Here is a 19,471-nt window from a genome sequence, read left to right on the forward strand (position 1 = left end):
GTGAGAAAGCCCTGGTCCCTCTCCTCCTGCTGCTCATCCTGCCTCCCCTGACATGTTCTGCTGGCACTCAAGGAAGAGCTTGTAGTCCTCCAGCTCATCCCTTTCTTTCCTACATTCATACAGAAGATGCTCCTCATGTTCTCGTTGTAAATGTGCACCAACATCTGAACCAAGTTTTATAAACAGACCACAGCTGCCTCAATGTCACGGGCCTGGGGGATCTGGTGGAGGGAAAAGGAAGTGGCCTGGAAGTGGCTGGTGGAGCAAAAAGTCCCTGGCCACATCCACTACCTTTCTCATCTCCTTCCATCACTCTTGTCCACTGCAGGCATTTGCCACCACCAAGAGCTCATGGCAAAGCAAAGGGATGCAACACCAAACTCCAGCCTGGCAACAGCTAAAGACATCAACAGCCTCCCAGCAGTGATTCTGAGAGGGAGCTTGCACAGGCATCAGCCTTCTCAGGACAGCCATTTATCCTGAAAGAACTGAAGTTGCAATGTTTTAAAGGTTTATATTTTTCCCCAGATGAGAAGATATCCTAGACAAGAGGTGTTTCTCCATTTATCCACAAGATGGTAATTTTTCCAGACTCGTCTATTTGACTGCAGACTGTCTTAGGTATAAAAGTGCAGCATTCAGGAGGCTTTTATTCCCCTCCAAGGAAGAGTGAAAAAAGAATGTGTGGCTCAAACAGACCTCATATTGGGTAGCCTGGGGCAGGAACCGCCACCATTTCTGCTGTTGTCTCTAGACTGAAGTGGGGGGTTGCAGCCAGGAAAGGTGACAGTCTACCCCTTATCCTAGTACTTGCACTCATGTTTCAGCAGATGGGCTTCAAAACGCCCAAAAGTAATCCTGCCCACAGACCACACTGCTCTCCCACAGAAAAAAAGCAAGTAGCTGTGGTTTGACCTGTGACACAGCCCATATATATCTACCACAAAGCCAGCAACACCCAGAGCTATAAAATTGCCTCATCAGTCATAGGCTTGCCAGTAGACTAACTTGGTTCTTCTTTTTCCTATTTTACCTGATTTTTCAGTCTTTTGTCTTTTTGCAGTGAACAAGTGTGGTAAATTTTGACATACCAGTTCTTGTGGTGGATTTACTCCAGCCGTCAGCCAAACAGCCACCCAAATGTTTTCTCAGTTCTCTTTCACAAAGGATGGGGAGAAAATGGAAGGTGAAAAGACTCATGAGTTGATATAACGACAGTTTAATAGGGAAAGCAAAATATGCACTTGCAAGCAAAGCAGAAAGAGGAACTCATTCTCCACTTCCCATCAGCAGGCAGATAGGCAACTGTTTCCTGGGAATCAGGGCCTCAGCATGCATGATGGCTTTTTGGGCTGACAAATACACAAACCGCAAACATCTTCCCTTCCTCCTTCCTTCCCTGAACTTCTAATCTCTGAGTTTGACATCATATGGTGCAGAGCATCCCTGGGGTCTGTTTGGGTCACAGCCTCACCCATGTCCCTTCCCAGTCTCTTGCCCAACCCCAGCCTGCTCCCAGTCTCAATGCTCTGCTCACCAATAGCAAAACCATCCGTGTTTAGCAGCACTGGCTTAGCCCCAAATCCAAGGCACACTGCCCTACTATGTTGGGCTGCTGTGGAGAATGATACCTCCATCCTGGCCAGACCCAGTACAGCCCTCCAGTGTGATGATGTTTATGTTAAAATGCCTTTTTCTCCCTGAGGAAGGACCAAGGACTGTGATGCCCATGGACATCGGGAGGCACTGCTGAATCCAGGGAATGCCAAGGCAGGTTGTGGGTGATCTGCCCACCAGTGGCTCATGGAGGTACCAGATCTGGGATCTCCCTTGTGAGTGTCCCATGGACTGCCAAGCTCAGCCCTGGTCAGCACCCCCTGAAAAAAGTGTATCCAGCCCTATGGGCAAGAAATGGTGCATTACATGGAGAGTTTCCATGCACAAGAGAAATTGAGGCCAACACACAAGTTCTAGTGCCAGAGCATTAAAACAAACCTTGAGTCTGGACCCATATGGGAGCAGAGGCCTTGTTGTGAAGCCCCCCACATCCCTGCATACCCAGACCTGTGCCCAGGGGGTCTGGCTGCTGCAGTAGCACCTGGGCACTTCTGGGACCATGGAGAAGCACTTGTGCTAAAGCAATAAAATCCCCAGCACTGCCTGGCTGACATTTCTCCTTTCTAGCTTGATGTGTTGCTTGGCTTTGTTGTAGAGATTGAAAACAGATTTGCTTTCCCTTCTATGAGTTATGTTAATTTGTGTTTCATCAGAACTTGCCTCTTCTCCTTCTTTCCTTTTTTTTCTCCCTTTAGGCTGGATCCAGCTGCACCATGAATTCAAGGAACCACCTGCAAAATATTTTAATGACTTCAACCTGCTCTTTGAGGTGAATTAATACCAGGGCAGCCTCCACAGCATGGTGAAATAGTCAGGCTTGGCTAAGCAGGCCACCCTCAAAGCTGAAAAATGTGTTCTGCAAGGCAGACGCTCCTGACAGGCAAGTTTGTTTTCAACGTCTTCGTACAACATCTTCCTCCTCACCTCAAAGGCAGTTGTCCCTTATTCAGGAAAGAGCTGATCCCAAGGACTGGATGAGGCAGGCTAAGAAACAGGAGGGATAATGAGACATCAAAAAAACAGTCACCTGGAGGACGGGTTAGATCTGTTAATGGTCTGCTACAAACAGCACCATTACAGCTGAAGGGAGGCATCTCCCAGGGCTTGCCCTGCATTTAGCAGCTCCGTGCTGTAGGGAGAGATCAGATTCTCTCTAATGCTCCCCTTTTCTGGAATGCTTTGGTTCATCACATGCTTTCCACAAGGCCAAAAAGACTTTTCTAAGCACAGCTCATAGTGTAGCCACATTCCCACTTCCCTCCATCTCCTGGGCTTTTAAAATTCAAGGGTCATTTTTAATTTGCTAAGCAGCTATTAAACATATCAAATGATGCTGTGGGTGCTGTTGTGGTCCTTTCTGCCTCACAACCAATCCAACCAGGCAAGAAGGTCCTTAACCTGCCCTCATGTTTTTTTCAGGAAAGTCCCTGGGATTATGTGAGGCTCAGGGTCATTGTATTTTTAGATATGGAGCTAGGCAGGTAGTCAGTACATTGTTCAGAAGGACAATCTTAAAGAGGTTTATTATTGAGTATTGTCCTTGCACTGGGGCACATCCCAATTAATTGCCTGCACATCAATGTGTTACTGTGGATTTATCTCAGGGTAAACATATTAAGGAGCTAATACTTGGGCTTCCACTAAAGGACACCACAGGATGGTTTGTCTCTGATAAGGTTTCTGGCACAAATTTCCATGCCCCGAATGCTACTGGCAAACACTTCAGCTTGTAAATCCATTAACCTGTAACCACCCTGTGCCCCTTATTCAATGAATGTGGGGAGCAAACATGTGTGAGCAGCTTTATACACAGGCTTGAAACCATCCCTGACAGCAGTCCATACAGAATTAACTCAAAGCAACTGTCCCGTAAAACATGTGTGCAGTGCTAGGCATTAAAGCTCAGACCCTGAAAATGCTCCAGACTTCCCTGCCTCTCAGTTTTCTGCTGTCCCTAGAGAGCAACAGCCAGCCCTGCTGTTCAAATAATCTCCTGTAATTGCTGTGGTGACACTGGGTGCTTCAGAGACCCGAAGTCATGACTTTTCCCCTTGACTTTCCTTCCTTCATCTCTTGCCGTCTGTTCTGACATCCCTTTGCTGTCTTCTTGTGCATCTTTTCTGGGTGCTGACATGACAGCATGGCTCCTGTCTGCTTGGAACAGCTCTGCAAAAAACCTCGATTCCCTTTTGGTGACTCTCCTGCTTGTCTGTGACAGCCACGTGTGCCTGAGCTTGCTCAATCTCCTGCCAGGAAACGATAAGCTTGGGTGTGAAACTCCCAGCATCAGTGCACTGGGGAAAAAGTGACAGAAAAGGAAAAGGTGCCTTTATTGGGAACTTCATTGACATCCTCCAAGGCACAGTACCCACGAGAAATCACAGTCAGTTTGCAATCACTGCATTGCTCCCCACAGATCTCACCTTTAGACCAGTGTGGGTTGTTTCCCCTTAATTAGAGCCAATAACTGATTGCTGCTTCTCCATTATGGTCTTTAACAATGGTAACTAATTCTTAAATAACTCTTCTGATTCTCCACTATTTCTCAGCATGAAGGTGTTTGTTTCAGGAAGTGTCTCAGGGAAAGGGAACAAGAAACTGGTGAAAGATGGCAAGAGTGGATTGAAGCACTCCTCAGGGTGGAGCAGGGACCCTCATCAAAGCAGTGAGGGGCTGGGAGAAGACAGTGCAGTGGGTGCTGCTGGCTTAACGTGCCAGTCCCACAGGGCTGGGAACGGGCTGGTGTCTCTGGGGCCAGGTGTAAGGCTGGCTCCTGTCCAGTCCTAATACACCAGCCATGTGTTAGGGCTGGAGTGTGTGTGAAACCTTTGGGCTCAGCTTCTCGCCTGCCAGAGGCAGGCAGGTGGTCCTCATAGTTCATGTTTTCTACCGTGCTTGAAAGACAAGTGTCATCGCTGCTTCTTTCCCATCCAAAAACAAAAGCAAAGCCCTGGTTCGATGCTCTCCTCAGAGCATCTCCCAAAGTGGGCTAGTGCTAGTAGCAGGAGGGACTTAAGATGGTATAAAAAGAGCAAAAAAAAAATTACTTTTTGCTTTCATGCTTTCATGCATGTTTTATTTCTTCATAAGAAACTGAGTGCAAGTGTCCAAATGCTTGGAGACCAACACAATGCTAAGATCCTGCCAGCGGCTAACTTGCCTGAGGTGTGGGCATGTTTTTCTAGGGAGAAAAGTAATTTTATGCTGACCTTCGGGCTCTCTGCCTCTTTCCATAATCAACACACACCTTATTTTGGGAGCTAGTTGGGAATTCCCTTCCTCCTGCTACACTGGCAATGACAGATCAAGCACAGTCGAATTGCTTTGATCGCTTTGATGAAAAAAACTAGAATTTGCCCCACAGCCTTGACTCTTGCCTAATTCCAACCTTTCCCATTGAACTGGTTTTTTTTTTTTTCTTTTTTCTTTTTTTTCACCAAAATAACTGGAAGCAGTGGGCCTCTAGGATTCTCACATTTGAGTAAGGCTGGAGCCTTCGACATCATTAATTCAGGAGTACTGTTATTCTCACATGTCTATTAGTGTTTGAGCAAAGTTTTGACAGAAACCTGACAGAAACCAGGCTCTTCTCAGTGGTGCCAAGCAATAGGACAAGAGGCAATGTGCAAAAAGTGATGCACAGGAAGTTTCACCTGAACATGAAGAAGAACTTCTTAACTGTGCAGGTGACGGTGCACTGGAACAGGTTGTGTAGAAGGGGTGTGGAGTCTCCCTCAGTGGAGGTATTCCAGAACCATCTGGATGCAATCCTGTGCCATGTGCTCTGGGATGAATGACCCTGCTTGAGCAGGGAGGTTGGACCAGATTAGTCACTCTGGTGCCTTCCAACCTGACCCATTTTGTGATTCTGTGGAACGGGGTTTGCATGCCACAGCCCCTGCACGTCCCCTGCATGCTGCCTGAGAAAATAGGTCCATATGGCAATGGTGGTAGGTGACAGTGCTGGAGCAAGGAATAACCAAGTGCCATTGAAGGCTGGTTCAATACAGAGGTGGTAATCACAGAAATAAAAAGTATGGTTCTTAATGTGTTCTAACCACCAGGGAATCTGGCAGAAGGCACAATTTAAGCAAAACCAAACATTGAAACCACACATGTATATGTACTTTAAAAGAAACAGGGGAGGAAAGGATCAAATCAGTTAGAAATAGGTTTTCATTATTGGTCAAATATTTAACTCTAGCTCAGTAAAACAGTAATATTGGCTTGCTGTTATTTGCCTTTATTAATGAGTCAGATATCTTTAGTTCAATACAGCACTCTTGATGGCACTGAGAAATTCTACATGGAAGCCACTGATTTACATTCACTGATGTGTTCAAATGAGCTGAGCTGGTGAAAATGTCCACATTATAGGTTGATTAACCTTCCCAAGGCATGTGCAGATTTAGGGCCTCACTCAGAAGCTGTAGGTTTAAACCAGCTGCTTTTGGGATGTCATCAGGCTTCAGGTCAGGCAGGACCAGGGAAAGTAATGAGAGGACATTCAGTCATGGTGATGAAGCAGAGCATTTCTGTGCCTGCTGTTGCTCAGTGGGGCAGGGGAGCTGGAGGACACCAGCTAGCACAGCCCTGGAGCTGTGATGGTCCCCAAAGTCTCCCTCAAAGCCACCTCCTCAAAAGTGTTGGGGCCACAGAAGGACATGACTGGTACCTCAGACACCCTTTCCTTCTTGACGAGGCTCCAGCAGAAGCTCTGGCTGACCTCCCAGCCATGTTTTGGGGCTGAAATCCAAGGGTCAGGAATGTGCATGGAGCTTGGTGTGTTTGCCAGCACTGGACTGGGCAAGGGTGGAAAAGGGAGGTCAGCCCAACCAGAGGGATGTTAAGCTAGGCAGCCTGGCTCCTGCTCCTCTCCCAGCCGCATCTGAAAGGCATTAGCAGAGACCTTGTGATTGAGGCTTCAAGACTCTCTCCTTGCCAAAAATATTAGAAAGGCACGGTAAGAAATTAGAGCTATGGGTGTCAATAAAGTATGTGACAATTGCAGCAGATTTCTGGCTTTCCTAATTTCTTTAATCGAGTTGCACCAAGTGAGTGAGCTGGTAAGCAGCTCTCCCTGCACTGTAAGAGCATAGCTGAGTGAATTTGACCAAGGTGCCACATGTTAATCATTATGGGGTTTTGTCTGCACAACATCAGTCTTGCACTGATCTGCTTATGAAATCATACCTTTCCCATTAAGTGCAGTTAGAGTTTTGAAAGGGAATTCAGATTGACTTGGCATGAGCCTTTGTACAGGGCTAAGGAAATCTGGGAGAGATGGCCCTGCTTGAAGGTAATAAAAAAAAAATTATCCTGACTTCTCTTCTGTGATGCATTGAAGTCTCTGCTTAGGGAGTGTGGATTGATGGAGAGGCCTGAGGTGGGAAGAATATTAAAAAAGATGTCAACATGCCAATAAGTGTGTGTGCCAGAAATAAATGCATTATATGTTAGTCCATCAGAACAAGCTAAAGAAAGGTGTTATTTTAGGGAGACAGTCCGGTAGCTCACATCATTAAGGAAAAAAATGATCAAAGCAAAAATGAGCTCAAATTTCCAAGTGTCATCTCACCTTCAGAGCTCATTCCCTCAAGCAGATAAGAGCCAGATATTTGATGAATAAGATCCAGAGGTGATCTCAAAGCTACAGAGAGTCTGGGGTGTATATTTTTCTTTAACTGTCCACTGCTTTCTCTCCCTAGGTTACCTGAAGCTCAGGATCAGAAGTGGCCTTTGAGGATTTGTCCCAAAATATTTCTCCAGACCAAAAAGAAGACTAGCAAAATCTAAAGCAAAATGAAAATAAAGTGGATCAAGGTCATAGATTTCATTCTCCAGCTTGAAAGCACAAAGATCCAGACTAATGACAAGCAGATGGAAACTTAGGCACTGGTCTAAGTTGGCTGCCTTTTGCAACAGCAGTAGGGCTTGGTCTATAGTGCAGCATGTTTCTGGTGGAGGCATGCTGACTGGGGAGAGAAAATCATTGCACCTCCTCACAGAAAGCTGAGCCAAGAAAACCTTTGTTTTAGATAGTGTTTTGTCAGCCTAGCAACATTGTTAGTAGAGATGATACAGCTCTGCTGGCAGGAAAACCATCAACTGGTACATGCAAGGGCCTGATGCAATGTCTCCAGTAGCATGGCCTTACCAGGAGGTGATTTATCATGCCAACAAGCTCTTCCTTGGTGGTCTGCATGGGGAACCTCTAGCTGGGAGTGAGCCTGAGCAGCTGGAGGCAGGAGGAGGGAAAACCCACACTGTCCTTGTCTCTCAGCTCTGGCCCCTGGTACCCACACAGGCAGTGGGGCAAGAGACGGGGTCTTTTGTCTGGTTTGTCCTAGATAAAGCCCTCAGCAAGGATAAGTCCAAATGCTTTTTGGCATGTGAATAATATCCCTGGAAAGCTCTCCAGCAATGACCCATCAGGGGAAGGGGACAACAATCAGCAGCTCATGGTCAGGGTTGTATTGTGTCGCCTCCACTCAAAGTTCAGGTTCTCAGTGTACCAATAAGGGCCCTTGAGCTTCATTTGTCACACAGCAAAAAAAAAAAAAAAAAAAAAAAAGGAGAAATATTTGAAATATTTTAAAAAGCCCATGTAGAGATATCTCTGTCCTAAGAAATAAAAACATCCCTGTCCTGTGGCAGTGCCCCAGGCTGGCAGCAAGCTCACATTACTTAGTTATGATATGTTGCATATACCAAATAGCAGGGGACAAGCCCCCTCCTTTATTCTCACAGTCTGGCATGGCTGTGTCTGCCTTGCAGCTGTTCAGAGCACATATATCAACATGTCTCAGCATCCCAGCACAAGCAGAGGTGCTGGAGATGCAACCCTGGAGAGAGAAGCTGCAATGGGGAAGACCTAGTTTTACCCTTAACAGTGCAAAATTGTCTTCTTGCTTTCACAGGCTGATTTCCTTCTCTTTAAATACAAGTTTGGTTACAGTTCTTGGTAAGGTGTTTCCTTTAAAAGCACCAGCTGCCCTGTTTTCTCCACGCTAACTCTTCCCTGTAGCCATCCTGGAGCAGTGCAGAGAGGACCAGCTGCTGAATTACCAGCAGCAGGACTATTATCAGCTGTATTATCACCAGTGGACTGTGAGGGGAAAAATGCTGGGAAACGTCAACACCTCTGAGAAATCTGGTCTTGTGAATCCCAGGCACACACTCCTGTTCTCCTGCATTTATTTTTCCCAGTGAAAGGCTCAATTATACCACCTGTCTCTGTCCTGGGCTGTGGACAAAATACAAAATAATGTTTTAAAATACAATTATTTTTATAAAATATACATATATATTATATATTATATATTATATATTATGTATTATATATTATATATTATATATTATATAATATATATTATATTATGTGTTCGTTTTATATAACGATATAAAATATTTGGAGGAGGAAAAAAACATGTCTTGTACAGACTGCTGAATCATCCAGTGCTACAGGGAAGAGCCCAGGAATGTGCCTCCCAAGCCTGTGCTACCCCAAGTCATGGTTGTGCCACGCAGACCAAGGGAAGATGCAGGTCTGGAGCACCAGGATAAAAACGCAACTGGGGAGCCCAGAAATGAGAGTTTGCCAGTGTTCCTCCTGGCTTTAATTAAGCTTATTGTCATTTTGGTCAACTCCCACTCCTCTTCCCTCCCTCCCTCTGTCTTTTTGCCCTGAAAGTCTGTTCAGCAGATTGTTCCCAGCTCTCAAAGATCAAATTTTAATTAAAGTCGTTCAGTGGTTTTGAATGACTAATGACCTCTTATCAGATATTGTGCTACAAATAACAGGCGAATGACCTTCCCTCCCACTCTTCATTAATACACTTTTTTTTTTATACAGCCTGCCCTGCCAAGACTCTTCTTGCCTCAAAATAACATGAGAATTGAAAACCTCCTTGAAATACATTTTAGTTCAGTGCAAAGGGCACAAAGAGGCCCATGGATGAAGATGCACCTTTACAGGCCATCTTGAAAAATCTGGCTACAGAGGGTTAGAATTTATAATCCAATTTTCTGCAAAGAAAATGCAAGTCCTACTGGACTTCTAACACCAAAGTCTGTCTCATGGGAATTTCTGTCCGTCACTGGACAACAAGTGTCAGATGCTGACCAGGTGAGGGGGGCTCAGGTTTGGGTACCCTCAATCCTCCATGTATAGTCAATAAGGCAGTAGGAGAAAAACATTTCTACTAGGGCTGCAGAAAGGACAAGGATTTAGGATGCAAGGAACAAAGTAAAAATTCCATTTTGTTTATATTCCTATCTGTCTCTTTGTTTAGCTGCTAAAGGTTTTGATGGAGGACAAAAGCCTCTGTGATCACTGTCCTGAGCCCCATGTGAGGAAGAAAAAGAGCTGAGATGAGCAGAGGTCATTGGTGTGGCCTTTGCTAAAGTGTTGGGATCTGTCAGAAAAATGATACCGAGAAGTAAGAAGAAGAAGAAGAGAAAACCGGAAAACACAGTTTTTTTTCCCAGTGGCAGTTCTCTTTTTGAGGTGTGGGGTGGGTGTGGCACCTGGCTGTGCTACCTCCGGGTAAGTGGCTCCTCCGAGCTGCTTGGCAGCACTTTGCTGTTGGGAGCAATTAAACACTGCATTCCTGCTGTGCTCCTTCACATTCATCAGTGCCAGAGATGAAAGTTTAGGAAATCTTGGTGAGTATCTGAGGGGTGAGCTGGGAGAACAGGACACCTCTGCCAGGCTCCCAGTGCAGCAGCTGCTCTGGACTGATGTTCCCCTGGGGAAGTCCATCGCACAGGTTTCCAAATCTGTGGGCACATGAAGACCTCCTCACTACAAATTGGCAGTGCTATGATGATAAGAAATTAAAATAAACTAGTAGGATTGTTGAAGAATTATTTTTTGTCTTCTTGAAGCTGTCTCGTAAACACAAACCAAAACCAAAACCAGGTGAGTTCATTGCATAACTCCTCCCCTGTGAATGATGCTCTCTCTAAATGCCAGTAACAACTTTTGGTCATAGGTGACAACTTGGGCTTGTTTTCAGATGTTTGCATTGATGCAAAGCCTTCAGACTTGCCATTTTGTATCCTTTCTGTCAAACTCAGACACAGGCACATGTTAAACTATTATTCAAAGCACTGGCCAGAGCAATCTCTACATGTGGCTTAGCTCTGTTCCACTCTGAGCTGAAGGAGAGCTGAACTTGCCACTGTATTTCACCAGCTGTTTATCTCTTTCTCTGTGAAATGCTCAGCCTGCTCGTGTACACGCAGCAGCCATGCTGAGATTTGCTCCTGGTTTATGGCTTGAAGCTATGGCTTTTTCCTGATGCACCTCGAGCCCAGGGTGAGACACCACAACACAAAGGATGGAAACATCCAGGGGCTTGGATTTTCCCTGTTTGAAGCCATAAAGCCAAGGTGGACCTGACCATGTTTGACATAGGTGTAGGTGGACATTTTAGTGAAAATGATGATTTTCTGAGCAGTGTTTTTGCTGCAGGGATGTTGGTTGCACTCACCCACCTGCTCGTGCTGCCTGCACACACAACGAGGAAGCTCAGCAAACCCACCGTGTACCCTCTGGTTTTGTGGTCAGCCCAGCTGCAAGGAAGTCCCACCAATTCGTGTTCTGCTTTGTGCCAGTGGGCAGTGCTGACACATTTCCATTATTGATTTTCTGTGCATTTGACAATAAAACATCCACATGGCAGCTCTAAGCAAGGGAGCAATAACAGAGCTTCTATAATAACGACAAGATCCCTGCAGCGGCCACTGCACAGGCAGGTTTGTTCTGCCCTCAGCATCTGATCAAGCCAGAAGCAAAGTCCTACCTCTCCTATCAGGTTTCCTCAGAAATTTGCTCACAGTGGGATAGCCCCAGGGCTGGGGGAAAACAAACTGTTTGGGTCTACACAAACCCCAGGTCTCTGGGGGTGGTGAGCTGCAGCAGTGTGGCCACTCATGGCAATACCTGGCCTTGGGTAGGACAAGACTTCCCAGGGATGGGGATCCTTTCAGACAGGTGGAGCTAGGGTCTGCCAGTGCCCTCCGACCTGTCCTTTCTTTGGATGAGCTCATGGGATCCCCTTCTTAGCAGAAATTTCTGTTGAAAAAGCAGCTTTGATTTTCTGATCTATATAAATTGCCTGGGATAGCTTTACAGCAGTATGGCAAAGAAATTCCAGCTCCTGCCAATGACATTAATTCCATCCATGACTGTAGTGTTTCATACCACACGAGTGAGAGAAAGAATAGAGAGATAAAGAATAAACTGCTGCACACAATGCTTCATCTGGGGTTGGACAGCCTCAAAGATAAAGCAGCCACAGAAGAGCACCTTCACCTCCTCAGCTATGCAGAGATAAAATTGCATGTAGAACTGAATTTCTTCCTTGCTGCTTGAGTGTGACCTTTCTGTCATGTCCCAAAAATAAAACCCCCAAAACTATGGACAGTTGGTCCCTGTGAAAATATTCATGACCTTTCTTCACTGTTCCCATTCAATTCACTTGTTCTTGCTGTGGCCATACTGTAACTTCACTCTCTTCCTCTCAGCAGAGCACTGCCTTCCTCTTCTGTCAAATATCAGCTGCCAGCTCTTCAATAGGGTTAAAAATGGCCAGGGAAGGTAGTAAATTATTGCAGAACTCATTCACTTTCTTTTCCTTCAGGCTTCAGCCTGTGAATCTGCGGGCCATGTCCTAGAGTGCCTGAAAGACAACTAAACAAAGATTGTGAGTGGTCAGAAGGTTGAAACACCCACCTCTCACCAGGAGCCATGGGAAGAAAACCTAGTCATTTAGAGGAACAAATCCTGTAATTTTCTAAGCCGTATTCAGTCCTATTCATCCCCTCCTTTGACTGCAGTATATGAGTGAACAAGTTGGCTCAAATGGTCCAAAACCTTCCTTAGCCCACTGCCCTGCTTGAGGTTTGCCAAAAAAGTGAATGTCTCAGGAAGAGCAGAAGAAAGGGATATAAGAACATATTTATGATGTTTCCCAACCATTTTCTGAGCCTCCAGTCATTCTCAGCTCAGGGATTCCCTGAAATTACTCCCACGCATTTGCTTTTTCTTGGCATATTTCCTTTATTCATTGAACTCATGCTGGCATTTGCCATCTACTTCCTCCGGCCAAGCAGTCCCAGCCCAGCTGCCCCAGGGTGCTGCTGTCCCCATGACCCTGGGGTGCCCAGCTGCTCCATGAAGCCCTGATATGAGGACTGTTTTCCCTGTTCCTGACCCTGCTTTAATACTGAAATTAAATCAGTTGGTTAAGCAGAGCTGTGGGATCGTGTTTACCCACACATCATTTCTGAGGTGTCCAAGGCTGCTTCTGAACTGAGGCTTTAGAAAAGGCCATGCACCATGCTGTGCAAAGTCCCTGCTGGCCTCACTATGACCAAGACTTAAGGCTTTCCTCCACCCACTCCTAGTCCAGCAAGAGGGAGCTCTGTACAGAGATAAAACACTTCAGATAAAACCCAAGACTGCTCCTGCAGGCAGAAGGACAAGGAGCTGGGATGTTCAGAGCAGAGGGAGCTCCTGGCAGGCAAAATGGGAAAGGGTTAGGGCAATGTAGGAGCTAATAGAATTGAATGACGAGGCTGAGATACCTCTAATGTTGTCAGAAAAGCTCCAAGAACCATGTCTAGATGGGTTATCACTAGGGAAAGCTCTCCCCAGACACAGAGAATCTCTCTGCCAAGCTTCATCCCTGGGGATATGAAAGCAAGACCTGCAGGAAGGAAGTGTTAAAAGCACAAAAAAATTATTGGTCTGGGAGGGTCTTAAGATTATTCCTGACATATGTTTATGCTCCTAAAATACAGACTCCCAGCCCTCCATGGATAACCTGTCCTAATGTGTAATTACCTTCGCAGTTAGAAAGGGTGTATTTTTCTCCCAAATGCCTACTCTGAAGCTCTGTTGCTAAACATTCAGCTCATTCCTTTTTGTCCTCCCCTTGGTAGCTATGGAGAGCAATTGACTGCTGCCCTCTTCATAATAACCTCTTGCATATATGAAAACTATAACCAAGTTCTCAGTTCTCTTTTTTAGTCAGTAAAATACTTTGTTAACTCCAAGAAGTATCACAGCTATTGTTTGCCCATATTCATTATGCCAGATGTCCCATTCCCAGCTGGTGGGAAGGATCACTCTTGCCCAGCCTGAGACGTTCAGGAGCCCATGAAGCCTGTGGGGTGCAGGCAGAGCAGGGTGGCCAGTGCTGTCAGGAGAACTCATAGGCACAGCCCTGAGCCTGCCACACTTTTGCTGGCATCCATGGCAGCAGGAGTTTTGGAGCAGGAAGAGGTGGTCAGTGTGCAGGAGGGAAATGCCTCTGTGTTGCCCACTGAGTGCACACTGCCCTGCAAGCCAAGGCTCTAAAACTCGGTTTTTAAAGTTTTTTAAGGAGCTGTCATCCACCGCCTCTGTGCAGGAATTGCTCTCACTGTGGCATCTGCCTCTGGAAAACAAGTAATATTGAGTGGGAGCATAGAGCACTGAGTTTTCTACCCAGCTCAGTCTCTAGAGGAAGAGGCTCCCTTAATTGCTTGAAATCCATCACCATTCTCTGACGGTGGTGTCACCTTGCTCTTGCATGAAAAAAAACAAAAAGAGGCACATCAGATTTCCCCTCTCTCCACAGCATTGCTGTGTCTTGCAGGCTCACGCCAGCCTCAGGAGCAGCGTCGGTGCTGGCTCTCCAGGTGACAGAAAAGACTCTGGGAACCCCACGAGCAAACTGCACTTGCACCAACATTTTCTAAAGCCCTTAATGCCAGATTAGGAGATACGATGTGGGGTAACTTGCTGGGACTGGAGCAAGCTCCGCAGGGCTAAGTATACCTTGCTTATTATACCTTACCTTACCTAATATTGGCTTTTGGCTATTAGAAACTTCATCTTAGACAGAGATGGATGTGCTTAGCTGAGCGCTGCCCGGCCTGGAGCCGCTGCCATTCAGCATTGCAGCATCCCCACCTTGTGGTGCGCGCCGGAGCCTCTCCCCGGGCTGCGGGGACACCCGGCCACCGGCTGCAGTGTGAGCTCCCCTCGAGCCCCGGCTAAGCATTCATTGCAAGGGATACAAAAGCATGTTCTCTGCCTCTTCTTCTAGACAGCCCCTAAAAGGTGTGGTAAAAGTCCTGGATAGATGAGGAAAGGTTTTTTTGAGTTGGGTTTTTTTTGTGTGTGCGTGATGTTGCTTAAATCTTTCCTTCTGGAAAGATGATACCTTTGGTTCTGATGCCTAAATATCTACCATGAAAATTCAAAATATGACTAAAGATTTCACAGAGGTGTTACACAGCTAGCCAGTACCTTCTACTTTGCTGCTTATGCAAGAAAGGATCTCAGAGGTGATGTGGACTTTACTGAAAGCATGTTTAGCAAGCAAAAGGAATGTAGCCATTTGTGAGTCCTCAGTTAGTGCTGTGAGTAGTCACTGATCTTCAGGAAAAACCAGATATTTCTAATTCACGGTGATTACCAATTGGCTCTGCGAAATAATCCATCATCTGTAATAAGGTGAAAGTGTTCCTAGAGAGGTGGTGGATGTCCTGTGCCTGGAAACATTCAAGGTCAAGTTGGATGGGGCTCTGAGCAACCCGATCTAATTGAAGATGTCGCTGCTCATTGCAGGGGTGTTGGACTAGATAACCTTTAAAAGGTCCTTTCCAGCTCAAATGGTTCTATAATTCCAGGATCTCCTTTTAGAGGTAACAGCTCAGAGTAAATTCAACTTTTTTTCAAAGATCTGGATATTCTTCAGTCTCTGAGAGCATCTCCATGAGGATAACTTGAACCCAACCTCTCCATTCCCAGGTGCAATGCTGAAACCTCCCTGGCACGTGTCCCATGACCAAGGGTACAGAAAATGCTCAACACCTCCTGGCAGAAGGGGAAACTGGGCAAGGTGGAAACATGGGTGGGAACCCAGCATCTTCCTGCCCTGTGTTATGAAAAAACAACTTCAGCCCTTTTTTCTTTGAGGGAAGGTGACACAGTATTTATCTTGTAAAAAAAAAAAATTTCTAAAAATACAAACCCATGGGTGACTATGACTAGCTCAGCATCTCTTTCTCTCCTGCACTTCTTCCTTATGTGCCAAGGGGTGAATCCTATTCACATTTGCTTAACGGAGGAGCTGATGGCTGGAAGGAGCAGGAGGCGACCTCCTCCCTCCAGCTCCCTTCTGTGGCAAAGAGATGACGATCTGCAGGGTCTCTCTTAAAAAGCTTTTCTCCAGGCTTGCTAACTTTGCAACCTGCTGATGAGTTAATGTGAAACAGAGCCCTGGAAAATGCAGGGAGCGAGAACAGCAGAGCAGCCTGGGGGTGCGGGGTGGATAAATCACGGCCACGCCGGCCGGGAGGGCAGTTGCCGGGCTGCGGAGTCATAAAGGCTGAGCTCGCTCCATACGCCCCAGCCGCTCGCCGGGCTGCTCCGGAGCTGGTTGACAGAGCTCTGCCTTACAAGCCCGGTCTTCAAAGCATTCCTGTCTTTACTGTCGAATGCACCAAATGTCTCCCACAGCTGTTTAGTTGGTTTGTGAGCCTTGTTAAGTGCCGGGTTTATCATAGCTTTCCCGAGGAATGTGTGCTCCCAACAAGTAGCTGAAAGATATTATCTGGTTCAGCCAGCTGAAGAGCTCAGGCTCCTTTGAGACTAGCTGAGAGTGTACAATTAGTTTCTTTACTGGACAGTTGATATGTTTAATTGAACTTGAGTGTTCTTTGGTCTATATTCTACTGAGGAGAGAGGTGTGGGGAGAGGGTCTCAGAACTGTCACCCTCATAATGGTGGAGAAGCACCAAGTATTGCTTGGGAAGCTATTCAGGTAGTCATAGCCTTTCAAACATGAAGCCTTTAATCAGTATGTTTATACTTATACTACCATTAAGAAATAGCCATCACCTCAGTCTTGTTCGCCTGCAGCTGGCAGAGCTCTCTGCCCAGACTGACCTAATGTTACCTGCACCTTGCATCCTCTTAATAGTATAAACCAGAAAAATATTCCTTCAGTGGCCAAAGCTGCATCCATACCAGGATTTGTTTTCCCATCAGAAGAGTATCCAGCCATGCCCACCCTTGTGGGCCAAGGCAAAAGGTCTGCAGCCCACTCTGGGAGTTGCACCCAAACACGCTTCCCTGTGGATTAAACCTTGCCCAAGCTACTGGATATCAAAGTTCCCTCCACAACATTAAGCAACTCTAAGCTTTCTTTGAAGATCACTTTAAACATCTCTCAAAGCCATAATGGGTAATGTGAAGGTGAGATACATAATTGTCAGAAAAACCTTACAAAGCACACAGAGAGACAAAGTACTCGAGTTCTGTGGCGCACCAAGCCGCTGAGTAAATGGGCTTAAGGGCCTGCCTCTCTCATTTGCTTGTTCAGCTGATTGATGCGACCATAAGCTCCCCATCTGCAAGCTCTCTGGGCTCTTCATAAGCTAGTTTTGTCCATGACATACAGTTAATATTATTAATTATTGTCTCTCTCCTCTCTGTGGAGAACAGTGTTCTCCGAGTCAGAGCAGAGGAGAGCCCCTTCCGTCACTGGCTGCACATTGGGAAGAAGCAGAGTAAAACAGGGAAGCAAAATACTGCAGAGAAACATGCCAAAACAGGGTTTCCCCTACTTTTTCAACTGATAGGAGGAGGCTTGCAGAAAAGTGCTGTGTGATCTTGGGTGGGGGATACAGGACAGAAACTAAGCAGTGATTTAAAATTCTTCACTGGAGGATGATAAAATTACAGTATGTAATGAAGATGTGGAAAAGTACAAACCATAAACTAGGAAATTCTATAAAACAGATCATGAGACAATAAATAACTCTGGTTTGAAAGTAATGATGTAAAGAGCAGATTGTACAGAATGCTGTTATTTGCAGTGCTGTCTTCATGTTTCTAATGTGAAATTCAGATTCAGACACATAGATTTGCATAAGCTGCATAAACTGAAGCAAACTTTCAAAAGCCTGAAGACCTGAATGGCAATCCAAACTAAGACCATACTGAACTCCAGCTGAAAGGAGACAGTGTGGGAGTTCCAGGGCCAGGGACACACACATAATTTTCAGAAAAATGAAAAGAAAAAAAAGTTTAAAATATGTAGATATTGCAAAATATATTCTCTGATCATGCTTTTTCTCCTTTCTCCTTGATGTGAGTGTTGGTGAATGGCAAACAGCCACGAGTTCAGGGAAGATGCTGTTTTGGTGGCAGCGCAGGATTGGATATCAGCCACAGCCAGACCCTGTGCCCAGTCCTGCCAACTCAGATGAACACCTTCCTGAAAGAGTGGTTGTGAAACTGGAGGCATTATGGTGTGCCCTGGGATGGCATCATAGACACCAAAAGTTTCTTGTGGGGTTAAAATTAATTTTTCCTCCTAGTTAGGTCAGTTTTAAGTCCCAACACGGACCATCTTAAAGGAAGAGGGCTCTTGCTAGGATTTTTTAATGTATGGATCAAAATAAGAGGAATTGAACTGGTTTCGATAACCATTGCACTTTTCACATCATCCTAGAGTTTGCTAGAGTTACAGAAATATTTAGCCATCCTTTCAGTGGTCCTAGAAAGCAATTCTCTTGACAATAAAAGGTAACAACATTCACTGAGTCCACTCTGCTGGTCATGTCCCACAAAGATCCTGTCTCTGAAACCCATGGACCAAATTCTTTCTTGGCATAAGAGTTACAGAAAGAATCACTTTGATTTGATGAGTCAAAAGTTTACCCAGCATCAGACTGGGCTGACAGTTTCATTTCAGCAAACCAAGATTATTTTGGATAACTATGAAAATGGACTGACTGGTATTCCTGCTCCCATGTATATACAGACATACCAGACAATAATCTCCTTAACAACCCACAGATGAATTCCTTAGCTTATGAATCTGCCAGAAAACACATAATTTTCCCCATCAAGGAATGTTGCTTGGCACTTCTTTAATATATCACTTACACAGCCTTCAATCAACCTAAATGATTCATCTAGCAACAGCTCTTAGGCGATGCTTTACGTGATTGAATGGTTTATCCTCACTGAAAAAGCACACACCATTCAGTCCCACGTATCAGCTATAAAAGATATTAATAACCAGGAATTACATAGATAAGACTCATGAGGCCAACTTTAGCCTGGGTGACAGCAGCTGGCCCACTTGGAGCTCCATCAGTAAAAATCAGCCAGAATTTGCACCCGTGGGAAGAGATCAGAGGCTCGGGCTCTCAACACCAACCCATGCATCATATTTTATGTTGTGTTTTACAGTTTATCAGCCTTCAGATTAAGATTTATTAGTGTTGCCTTGCTGTTTAGTGGTCATAACTCATGACATGCTTTCTTCTTAGCAGCGTCTGTGACAGAGGGACTGGTTCTCGCTGTGGACATTGCATCAAACTACAAACCCATGCAGGAAAACCACCTCAAGGAGCAATGCAGGGACAGCAGTTCTCTCTGTCCTCTTCCCTGGGTGCCTCAGATCTGTAAGAGGCCAGGAGACATTACCATAGCTGGTGTGGACCTGGTCATAGCCGTGGACGAAGGTATCTGTGTCCTCTTGTGGGTGTGAGAGGCTGTGTTATGGGCTTGGCCACCTCTTGGATGGAGACACTGATGATTAGCTCAAGGACAGAGCACAGCAAGCTGTCTGAGTCAGCACAGCCAACGCATTGTCCTGGGCACTTGGGAAGTCATTTTTCATCTGCGGAATCTTCTCCCCTCCAGGGCTGGATGAATTACACAAGGTTCCTTGGGCACCAGACAAGTGCGAAGTGGGGTTAGAGCACCATGTGATCTCCGCTACAGTTCCCAGCCCAGTGTCCTGATGTTGTGCACAGACATGGTAACTTGGCTCCT

The sequence above is a fragment of the Corvus moneduloides genome, chromosome 7 (assembly GCF_009650955.1).
Source record: "Corvus moneduloides isolate bCorMon1 chromosome 7, bCorMon1.pri, whole genome shotgun sequence".
NCBI lineage: Eukaryota > Metazoa > Chordata > Aves > Passeriformes > Corvidae > Corvus > Corvus moneduloides.